Below are 12,164 nucleotides of genomic sequence, written 5' to 3'. Positions count from 1 at the left end.
ATGAAAATATTGTCTGGGACAGTTCAGGAAAGCTTCTCAGAGAAAATGTTCTGAGGTATCTGCTGAAAAATGAAGAGTAGAGCACATGCAGAGAAACCACCTGTGAAAGACTTTGAGGTGACTTATCATAATGTAGAGTCCAGATAAGGTAGGTGAGGCCAGATTCTGGTTAACTTTTTATGCCAGTCTAATGGGTTTGGGTTAATTTTGAAGTAAATACCATAAATGGAAATGGTTCAAGATGGAAAGGTATGAGATGGTATTGTTGAGTTCCATTTTAGAAAGATACCTGGCAGCACTGGGACAAATGGATGCTCATTGAGAAGTGATATTGAAAGAAACACCAGTTATAAACCTAGTATAAATCAGACTTGAGGGTGGCTGGTAAGAATTTGATTCCAAAGATATTTAGGGACTGATGACTACATTAAACATTCATGAGACTTTAGGTATAAGTTAAAAAGAGCATCTGGGATGATACCCAGACATATGGTTTTACAGTCAAAGCATATAGAGATGCCAGTCCTTTAAGTGAAGTTGCTGGGAGAAGAAACAAGTGTGGAGAACGAAGAGAAGTTCCAGTTTGGTACTATTGGGGTTGAGGGTCCTTTGGACCATCCAGGGAGGATGAGCACTTGGAGATATGGCTCAAATGGTTCAAATATTGTCTCTTATCTGTATCTGTATCAAATGACCTATTTATTCATGCTGTGAATTGTGGACCCTAATTTATTTCCATCATGGTTAATGGTGTAGCCTCAAGGTCTGATGTAGCTGATAAAAGGTGACATGCCATTTTACTAAGCTGTCTCAGATAAGGAATGAATATGAGACTTTGTGGTACTCCAGGTTGCCACACAGACTTGAATCTCACATACTTTCTACTTTCTCACCCTGGAACATCCCTAAGAGATATTTCCCTAAGAGATATTTCACTAATGCTTTTCTCACATAAAATATTCTCTTTGATGGCTCTCTCTCCCTCTCTGTTTTTCTCCCTCTCTCTTTCCTTCTCCTGTTTGACCCCTTTCATTTTTCTTTTTCTCTTTCTTCTTTCTTTCTTTCTTTCTTTCTTTCTTTCTTTCTTTCTTTCTTTCTTTCTTTTTCTTTCTTTCTTTCTTTTTCTTTCTTCTTTCTTTCTTTTTCTTTTTCTTTCCTTTCTTTCTTTCTCCTTCCTTCCTTCCTTCCTTCCTTCCTTCCTTCCTTCCTTCCTTCCTTTTCCTTCCTTCCTTCCTTCCTTCCTTCCTTCCTTCCTTCCTTCCTTCCTTCCTTCCTTCCTTCCTGTCTTTCTGTCTGTTGTTCCCATCTTTTAGATTCCTTTTCTTCTAGATATTTTTACTCACTTGAAAGTTAAATTTCTTTCCTGGACACATCCCTAGGACACCTTTTACCCTTTCATTTCCATCTGCTGAATGACAGCCCTTAGAAAACCATCATTTTGGAGCAGATGGAAATGTATGGGATATCTTGGGTAGTGCCATGATTTTGCTGAGTTTGTGTTTTCAGAGAGGAAAGAACTTGTTCAGCCACATCACTAGACAGTGCCTTGCATGCACTTTTAATTATCTAAATCCCTGTAAATTTAATTCTTTGAAAGTGCTTTCTATTTATAATATAAATACATACATCATGGATTTTTAAAACATGAAACATGGGTTATTGGTTACAAATGCATCTACATTGTGCATTAAGAAACATACTCTGAGACTTGTTTTAAAATATTTCCTGTAGTTCATTTGAACTTTATCAGGTTTGTTTATTAATTTGATGAAATTACATTTAGATTTTCTGATGAGTTTTTTTCAGTTTATTGCATGAATAGAATACTTTTTAAATTTGACCAATATATTTAATATGGTTTATAAGTTTTTATTTGCTGAATTACAAATGTATTCTTAAATGCTGCCCTTTAAAACACATTTAAATTTTTTCTTGTCCATAATTAGTGCTCATTAATTATACAAATTTTAGAAAATATGGAAAATTAGAAGATTTAAGTCATGCATGTCTAGTTACAATTATGCAACACTAAAATGTTATTTTAGTGGTGGTTTCCATTTATTTTTCCTCTGCATGTTAAATGTGACTCTTCTATAATACAAATTTTATTGTTTTTTAACCTAATATTTAATATTTAATATTTAACCTAATATTTAAAACAATATATATAGTTTTTAACCTAATATTTAATGTATCTCCATGATATATATATATATCTTTATTTATATATACATATATGTATATTTATATCATTATTAACAACTTCACTGGATTTATAGTAATTTATTGTGCTTCTGTAAACCAATCAGTGTCTTTATTTTTGGATATTTAGCTTATTTTCTTTTTTAAATAGTATGTATAATTCTACAAAGAATATTGCTGAACTTAAAGTTATGTCAAGTTTTAGGGATTGTTTTCTTATAATATATGTCCAAAAATAGATACACTGAGTGAAAGGGGATAAACATTTGTGTATGAGGGTAATGACATTGACCTGGGGTCAGCACAACATACATGCTACTGGTGACTTCTGAATTGTCTCAATGAATATGATATGAGAACTCTTAATCTTGAGTTCTCCTGGGACCAATAGAATACATTGGAAGATAGACTGAACTAAAAGATATAGTTCTTCACTGAGGAAGTAGAGGTTTTGCCTTGATTATTAACTATGCCCGTATGGGCCATAAACTTTGACCGTATTAACATTGGACTTAGAACAATTAAGCTAATGAGGTCAATTTCCTATACTGCTAGAGTGTAGACTTTGTAAATATATATTGCGGTTACACAGTCTACCTGAATATTTCATAGAATCATAAAATCTTAGAGCTGAAAAATATCCTTAGAAACATTCTAACTTCTCTATTCTGCAAATAAGACAATGTTAATGAGGAAGTTAGGAACTTCCCCATGGGTCATGCCAGTGCCACAGCTGAATTCTAAGCCTCTTGATTCCCAGATAAGAGATCTTTACCTGAATACTAAGTAAGAATGAATAGGTATTGCATTTGAGTTGGGTTGAACTTTAATGGTCTTTGCTTCATTAAAAAACTCGTCTGCTTTCAACTTCATCGACTCTCATATACTGATTAACATCAGTGAAGATAGATCTTGACAACAAATTATTTGGGAAGCAAAGCTGCTAGAAACAAATAATTTATTCTATTGGTATAGTTCTTCATTCAATCCTCATCATTTTGATATCCATAGATGAACAAATTAGAGGAGAGACTGGTATTTTCCACAATAGCAATGCAATATCTATAAGCTGCAGTATACTCAGAGAAGGATAATGTGCAGATAGAGCTGGATGAGGGTTTGCAGACAACTGATTCTTTAGCTTGATCTTAAGGAAGAGCAATAATATAACTCATACACAAGGCGGTAAGGATGTCCCAAGTGAAGGGGTGTTGTGTACAGAAATGCAGAGGCAGGGTATGTAGCTGCATTCGTCAGCCTCCAAGGGTGACAGAGGGTGGTGGCGGGATGAAAGTAGAGCTGTTACAGAAGACTGCCAGGCAGCGAGGCCACAGAGACCCCAGGCTCAAAAGAGGACTTTATTTGATGGAGGATGGTAAGCCAGTAAATACTTCCAACCAGGGAGGAAAGGTCATTTTATATATAGCACAGTGAAATGTAGTTACAATTGTTTAACTTGCCACTGAACAAACTGCATGTTTTACATCTCCTAAAGGTATTGGGTTGATGTGTGCTTTGGCTTCATTAATCAAGGGGGATGGGCTGAGATCATATTCAGTGATGTGTAATTCAGCCTTTTCTCCATTACTATGAACAGTAATATTTTTAGAAATTATACCCAATTGTTTCTTGAGTGAAGTAGCCACAAGTGCTACTAAAAGCAGTGCTTTAGTGAAATCCTTCTCTAGATGATCTTGCGTCTGACCTTCTGTACTTTATCTCCCAAGGATCAGCTTGTGGTGTTAATTATGAGGTAAGTAAGCAGTTACTTCCTACAGCAAATCAGCCAAAGTCCAGGTTTGCTCTGGAGGTCCCAGGGATCAGAGCTCTGTGTTTCTTCAGGTTTCAATTTACCAGGCTCAAACCACTTAAAAGCAGGAGGAGGAAAGACTGGGGAGTGATCAGTTTACAAGTGACCTGGGAGTTCACAGCTTTCATCCCTGGAAATCACAGTCCATATAATAGGCCTTGTGCAGATACAATTGGGACAAATTGACTCAGGCGTCCTGCTTTCAGAAATGAAAACCTTTCTGTTCCCTTATCAGTGTCGCCATGCCTGAATGTTGGAATCAAGCATTTGATGGAGAATGGTAGTTGTTCTAAGGTCAAATAGAGGATGTAGGTCCTGAGTAAGAGTGTAGGCTGTTAAGTGGCACCCAACTGTGTTAATTGGTTAATAGGACCCTAGCTAGTTTAGGGACTTAAAAGTCATGCCAAAGAAACTATGCCTAGCAGGCTTTTTCCTTTCTAGGCAAGCAGGAGTTGTAACTAGAACAAAGTAAGGCCAGCACATCTCAAGCCAGGCTACTATTGTACCAAATATTTTTGCATTGTCTTTTTAGATATACTTGGAATTTTTTTTTAAGTTTTGTAAAAGGCAATGTTTCCAACTTGGCACCTGAAATTGACTTTTAGAGGCGGTTTAAGTTGCCAGCATTCCAGACTAGTGGGTATGGTGATAATTGTTGCCAAATCATCACTCTCAGCAAAGAGAAATGCAACTTTTTAAAAAATGGAAAAAAAAATCAGATTTTCTTGAGTGATTTGCAACTCATTCTCATGGCACTTTCCAAAGTCAAATAAATACAGAATCTGAAACAGGTTGCTGTCTATATTCATTTGGATATAGAACATCCGACTATTTATCAGGAATTCGATAGTCTTATTTTATCTTTTTAATATTTTTTATTTTTTTAAGATTTTATTTATTTATTCATGAAAGATACACACACGGAGAGAGGCAGAGATATAGGCAGAGGGAGAAGCAGGCTCCCTACAGGTACCCTGATGTAGGACTTGGTCCCAGGACTCCGAGATCACACCCTGAGCCAAAGGCAGATGCTCAGCCACTGAGCCACCCAGGCATCCTTTTAAAATATTTTTTAAAAGATTTATTTATTTGAGACAGAGCATGCGAAAGCTGGGGAGGGGAAGAGGAAGGTGGAGAGCGAGAGAATTTCCAACAGATTCTCCACTGAGTGTGGAGCCCAACGTGGGGCTTGACTTCAAAACCCTGAGATCATGACCTGAGCTGAAATCAAAAGTTGGACATTTAACCAACTGAGCTACCCACGCACCCCCAATAGTCTTGCTTTAAAGTAATGCATCAAAGAAAACAATTGGAGCAAAACTCTTAACATATACTTGCCATGTATGCAAGAATTTCATAAAGTCACAAGCATTGTAAGACCGCAGCACTATCGAGTTATGACTGCAGACAGATGGATGATCGTGCCTTTACTGACATTGTTCAGCTTCGGTACTGAGAAAAAGATACTGCTATTTGTTCTTATCCTTCATCGAGTAATAGTAATCATTCTCCACTTTATTGTTTATTCTATGCCCAGGATATTTTTAAAATTCACTTCTAAACTTGAGTGTTTGTCTTGACTTCTCAGCAGCATTTGATATAGTTAACTAACCCCCTTCTTTAAAGTATCCTTTCTCTTTGCCTTTCATGACATGAAACTCCCCTCATTTTCCTCTGGGTTTTCTCATTCTCCCTTGTGGGAATCTATTCCTCTGTCATTCACTAAATTGCTATGCTTCTCGGGTTATTCTTTCTACTTTCAAATACTTAATTACTTCCTAGACGATAATTCCAAAATTTCGATGTTCAGGCTGTCTCTCCACTGCATACTTCAGATCCATATTTTCAGTTGTCTGATGAATGGACACAGCACATCTTAGAGTCAACATGTTTCACTTGAAGCCATTATTTTTACTCATAAATTTTACTCATAATTTTTTTACTCATAAATTGTACTCATAAATCTGCCATGTCATGGCTGCTAAACTCAGACAATGGTGCTATCATATTCAGCTTCTTAAATTCATAACCTGCCATCATCCTTGATTATTCTTTCTCCATATCTATTCAGACATAGAACTAAATAAATATCTAAATTTTAAAAATTAAATAAAACTTTCTATCTATCTATCTAGATCTAGATGATGATGATGATGATGATGATGATGATATAGATATATAGATAGCCATGATATCCTCTTGTATCCAGCCTTATTCTCATGGTTCCAGTTTAGGCTATGATGATCACTCCCATAGATGATTTGTTTGTTTTAGTTTATTTTTTACTTGCTTCATTTATTTATTTGTTTCAAGTTTTTATTTAAATTCCATTTAGTTAACATATGGTGTAATATTGATTTCAGGAGAATTTAGTGATTCACTAGTTACATATAACACCCAATGCTCATCATAAGTGCCCTCCTTAATGCTCATAAACCATTTTAGCCCATCCCCTGCCCACCTCCCTCCATCAGCCCTCAGTTTGTTTTCTATAGTTAAGAATCTCTTATGGTTTGCTTTCCTCTCCTTTTTAAAAAATCTATTCCCTTACTGTATGTTCATCTGTTCTGTTTCTTAAATTCTACATATAAGTGAAATCATATGGTATTTCTCTTTCTCTGAGTCATTTCACTTAGCATAATATACTCTAACTTTATCCACATCATTGCAAATGGCAAGATTTCAGTCTTTTTAATGGATGAGTAATATTCCCATGTATATATATACCACAACTTCTTTATCTTTTCATCAATTAATGGACATTTGGGCTCTTTCCATAATTAGGATATTGTTGACAATGCTGCTATAAACATGGGCGTACATGTGCTCCTTCGAATCTGTACTTTTGTATCCTTTGGATAAATACCTAGTAGTGTAATTGCTGGATCATAGGGAAGTTCTATTTTTAACTTTTTGAGGAGCCTCCATACTGTTTTCAGAGTGACTGTACCAGTTTGCAATTCCACCAACAGTGTAAAAGGGTTCACATGGATTGTTACCAATAGTCTCTTAACTGTTTTTTATACCTCTGTTTAGACCCCACCAGATATTCTCACTACACACAAAGTGATCTTTATGAAATACAAGTTGATTGTGTCATTCTCTTACTAACGTCTTTTCAGTTGGCTTCTCATTGTCTTCTGGATGAGGTCTAGATTCCTTAACGTATTTCATGAGACCATGCATTAGTTTCATCTCTCTCCTGCTACACTGCTCTAGCCATAGTGAGACTTTTTTTCCTCTTCTTAATTTATTAAAATATCTCTCACTGTTCATCTTAAGGCCTTCCTCTTGCTTAGTTCATTTTTCCTGCATGCCTTTGCCTTATTCAGGGGGCCCACCTCCTCATACCACAGTGTAGCACCCTATTTCAACATTCCCATGGAAACCTCTGTTTTTTTCAGTGTGGCACTTTGATTACACTGTGCTCATTTTCAAACTTTATCTATTCCCTACCAGATTGTAAATTGCTTGTTTTCATCTTTTAATCCCTAGAATCTAGAAAATACCTCACCTAATACCTTCATACAATTACCTTCACAGCAAGTCTATAATACTAATATAATTATTAATATTGGTGTTTTGATGATAAACTGAGGGTAAGCAAGGTACAGAGAACATCTACTTTCTTGTTAAAGCTTGCTAGGGAAGTATCTATATGCCTGTAAATATTTCCTTCTGATAATATGAATTGGTGAATATGATAAAATGACTGACTGCACCTTGTTTTTTGAATTTCTTTTTTAAAAATATTTATTTATTTATTTACATATGAGAGACACAGAGAGGCAAAGACATAGGCAGAGGAAGAAGCAGGTTCCCTGCGGGGAGCCTGATGTGGGACATGATCCACAGACCCCGGGATCATGCCCTGAGTTGAAGGCAGACACTCAACCACTGAGCCACCCAGGTGTCCCTGTTTTCCCTGTTTTTAACATTTTTATAGCAATATATATCCTTTTAGCATGTGATACTGTTGTATGAAAAGTACCCAGCATAGTACTCCGTATAGGGACTGGTACTCAAAACATGAAAGCTTGTATGATTGCATTTACACTTGAAAATTATTTTTTTGTTACATGCACAAACACACTCTAAAGAATATTTTTCTATTATTTGATGTCAAGTACTACTTTAGTGGCTCACTTTCCTGTAGAAGTTTATGATGACAGAGATCTTTATTAACATCAGAAGACTGATACTTCCTTAAGAGGCTTTTGTGGTTTCACATCTGTGTACATATGATGGAAAATGAATGCTATGTTTACGGATACTATTGAAGAAGTTATCTGAGCTTATCTGACTATATTATATAGAGTGAGGGGTTTGGAAGAGTAGGTAGTTAAAGTCCCTTTCATTCCTAAGAGTCTAAGAAATTTCCTTTTCCTATCCAATCCTCATTAAATTCAGGGGTTAAGAACATAATCCACTTTATGCTACATATAACTCTTCAGTTTTAACATCTACCCAAAAAAGCTTGTAAATTTATAAGCTTATAAGCTTATAAAGCTTATAAATTTTCTTTAAGTAGCAAATGTAATGCGCAAAGCCTCATTTCAAGCTAAGACATTTAGAGTTAATTTTGCCTGTAATTATTAGTTTAGAAAATGTATCTGTGACAATACAATAGTCAATAGGTAGCAAATGGGAAAATGAATGGTTCAAAATATACAATGATATTTCTTACCCATTTCTTCTCCCTTCCCCTCTATTCCCTTTCACTATTATTTATATTCCCCAAATGAATGAGAACATATAATGTTTGTCCTTCTCTGATTGACTTATTTCACTCAGCATAAATATCAGAGAGGGAGACAGAACATGGAAGACTCCTAACTCTGGGAAACGAACTAGGGGTGGTGGAAGGGGAGGGGGGCGGGGTGTGGGAGTGACTGGTTGGCAGGCACTGAGGGGGGCACTTGACGGGATGAGCACTGGGTGTTATTCTGTATGTTGGCAAATTGAGCACCAATAAAAATAAATTTATTATTAAATAAAATATATATATATACAATGAAAAAAGAAAATAAGCTTTTAGATATAAAAAAAGTCTCCTAAAGGAAAATACATCTTGTAAAAACTTGAAACCATAAAAATTATTGTGATTATTCACAATTGTTATTTTTCACAGTACAAAGCATTCCAGCATTTGGGGGAGTAAGTTAGACAATGTTGGTAATTTGATAATCATCTTCAGAGTTTCTTGGATGCTGTTTTGTAGACATACACCTCAGTACATACATATGACCTTATGTTAACACTCAAAAATTCTGAGTGAACGTCCAGTGAAGGAGAGGAACATCATCTGGTCCAGTGGGATTAGGTATTATAAATATGCTTTTTGTCCATCATTTTTTCAAGATATGTACAAATATTTAATTTTTGAGCTAATAATATATCACTTTATTATTTCTTTTATTATATGATATGACAAGTGTTCTGTTGGGCATATTTATTATACATTTTAAATTTCTAACATTCATTACATTTTGAAAAATTCTTCAAGGCATCTCTGCTAGAGGTTCATGGAGTATCAAGGCTATTTGCAAGTGGCTTGGCATTTTCTGGAGCCCCTCCTTCCTTCTTCCCATTCTTACTATTTTTATTTTTTTTTATTTATGATAGTCACACAGAGAGAGAGAGAGAGGCAGAGACACAGGCAGAGGGAGAAGCAGGCTCCATGCACCGGGAGCCCGACGTGGGATTCGATCCTGGGTCTCCAGGATCGCGCCCTGGGCCAAAGGCAGGCACTAAACCGCTGTGCCACCCAGGGATCCCAGCCATTCTTACTATTTTTAGACAAGTAACTTGTCTACACACCTTCTGTGAAACCTTCGTTTATTCCATTTTATTTAACATACTTTAGTTTTGTGCCCTAAACTACAGTTCATGTTTCTTTTTTGTATATATGTACCTCGCACACCCAAAGAAATTTTCTGAACTTCTAAACCATTGCACGGCCCTCCGTTGGGCAGTAATTAGATCGTTATGTAGTATACTAACAGATTTAGTGTTTTCATTCCCACAGCAGCCTGCAGTCCCCACCTGTCAGCTGGGGAGAGACAATCTCATAAACCTGCCAATACTATGATTTAGCTGAATACATGTTTGTTAATAAATCTTTCATCATATTATAATCAAAGAGCTCTTTCACTTTATGGCCCACCTAATGAAGGATTTGGGGCATCTGCTCATCAATTTGATGTTTGTAAAGACAAAGCTAATGGGTATCATTAGCCCATATTTACCCCCCTTGGCTCAGGTGAAGAGTGGAGCAGGAGAGGTGGTAAAGGAAATGAGAGAAAATGTTAATTAAAAATAAACGCATGGTGTCAGCCACATACCTGTTACCTTGAAAAGTTATGTCTTGCGAGAAAAATCAAATGTTGTGACATATTTTAAAGTCTGCTAAACCACTAGGATCTACAGCAATTCTCTATCAAATGCCTTTTTCAAAGATTTAACTGCCACCATTATCATACAAAGAATTTGATGTGTTTCTTTCCATAGGGGAGTGTAATTATTAATATGGTGTGAGTGAAGTTTAGGACTGGCTAGGGCTTGCAGTCATGCCAGGGTACAATAATGAAAAAATTTGTATTGCCTTTTTGGACATCAGTGCTACGTGTTCAGATTTCAATTTCATGCTTTATTTGTGGTTAAAATTAACATAAGTTGAAATATTATCCTGGCTATCTTTCTTAAGGCATTGAGGGAACATGTGATTGTAGTCTTGGTATCTTTTATGGAGAACAATGCATATTCCCCATTGAAATATGCCAAAGGTCTTAATGAATGGAAAACAAATAGAATGGGATGTATCTTTTGCTAAAGCTGTGAGAGAGTTTTTAACTTCTGCTGAAAAATCTTTAAAATTGTACCCACCATCTGCATGACGAGTCTCTCATGATGTTCTCTGCCTTGTCAAAACTCGCCGTGGCCCAGTTCTCAGCTGCCATTGACTGAGATCCAGACAAATAAATCTAGGGAGAGAGACAGTACTCTAACCTTGATTTCCTATGTGTTTCCTTCCAACTCTAGAGCAAGTTATATTTCAGCTCCACAATCAACAAATAGCTCCGAAAACCAAATAGGCCACACTGTTGGAAGTCAGAGCAAGCGAGGTCAAATAGAAGCCTCAACCGGCCAGATATAAAGTCTTCTCATCTTCTTTGTGGAAATTTCCAGGCTTCACATTCATTCATCAGGATATCCTTTTCGCAAGCACTTACCATTGAAATTGTTGAGCTGCTACACACTCCATCTGAAGATGACACAGCTGGTCCATGTTGGATGACCTTTTATGTCATATCTGCATCCATGGATTTCTCTATTTGCTTTCCTTTGTGATATTTTCAGCACCAGGAAGTTTCACTCACCTTGACCATTGTTTTCACACATTTGGGCTACAGACATGAGGTTGTTGTTTCATTTGAATCCAAAAAGATGGACAGGAAGGAAAACAGACAGTAGAGATATCATCCATTTCCTAACTGAATCATAACACTCTATTTTCATGACTTTGTCACATGGCAGAAAAATGCACGGAATTCATTTGAAGAAGCATAAACAGTGAGGCTGTGACATGTTCTCTTGTTGAGCATCCCTATACTAAACACAAAGACAGCTTGGTTGCAGAGGGGATTATTAGCTTCTCTGATGACACATTCCCCTAATAAAGTCCAGATTTGGCTCAAACTTTATGTGTAATTTCCTACCACTAAAATTATGAGTTCTTAAATAAAGATTACTGCTTTTACAATTTTTATACTGGGTCTGCAGGAATAAGGCTGCATGACTGATGCTTTAACACTGCTAGTGAAATTTTAGCATGCAGATATGTTGGACTTTGTTTTGTTTTTGAGCAAAAGCCTTGGTGCTGGACAAATCTGGTTATAAATAGTGGTTTGGCCACATGCAAGATGTGTAGCTTTGGGCAAGATAATGAACTTTCCTAAGCTGTGGTTTCCTCACTACCAAATCTGAGATTAAATGAACTTGAATTGTTTTAATTATTAAGTGAGAACAACATACATAGAATAATTAACACAATTCAAAGCACATAGTAAGTACTCATTTAAGATAGCTGCTATTCTAATATTAGTGTGAGGACTATTCTAATATTAGTGTGAGGATTTCTAGACTTAACATA

General features: G+C 36.1%; 1 long non-coding RNA gene across 4 annotated transcripts in view; it reads left to right on the top strand.

The window, feature by feature from the left end:
* LOC144324701 (uncharacterized) overlaps positions 1 to 11,710 on the top strand; it is a 136,868-nt gene extending 125,158 nt beyond the window's left edge. For all 4 annotated transcript variants that reach the window (XR_013390136.1, XR_013390134.1, XR_013390133.1 and 1 more), the window contains one exon: positions 11,054 to 11,710. This is a non-coding gene — a long non-coding RNA (uncharacterized LOC144324701). The remainder of the gene's footprint in view (positions 1 to 11,053) is intronic.
* The last annotated feature ends 454 nt before the right edge of the window (positions 11,711 to 12,164 follow it).

Source organism: Canis aureus, chromosome 12, assembly GCF_053574225.1.
Source record: "Canis aureus isolate CA01 chromosome 12, VMU_Caureus_v.1.0, whole genome shotgun sequence".
NCBI lineage: Eukaryota > Metazoa > Chordata > Mammalia > Carnivora > Canidae > Canis > Canis aureus.
The sequence above is the reverse complement of the archived record's forward strand: the minus strand, read 5'-3'. Positions and strand labels throughout refer to the sequence as shown.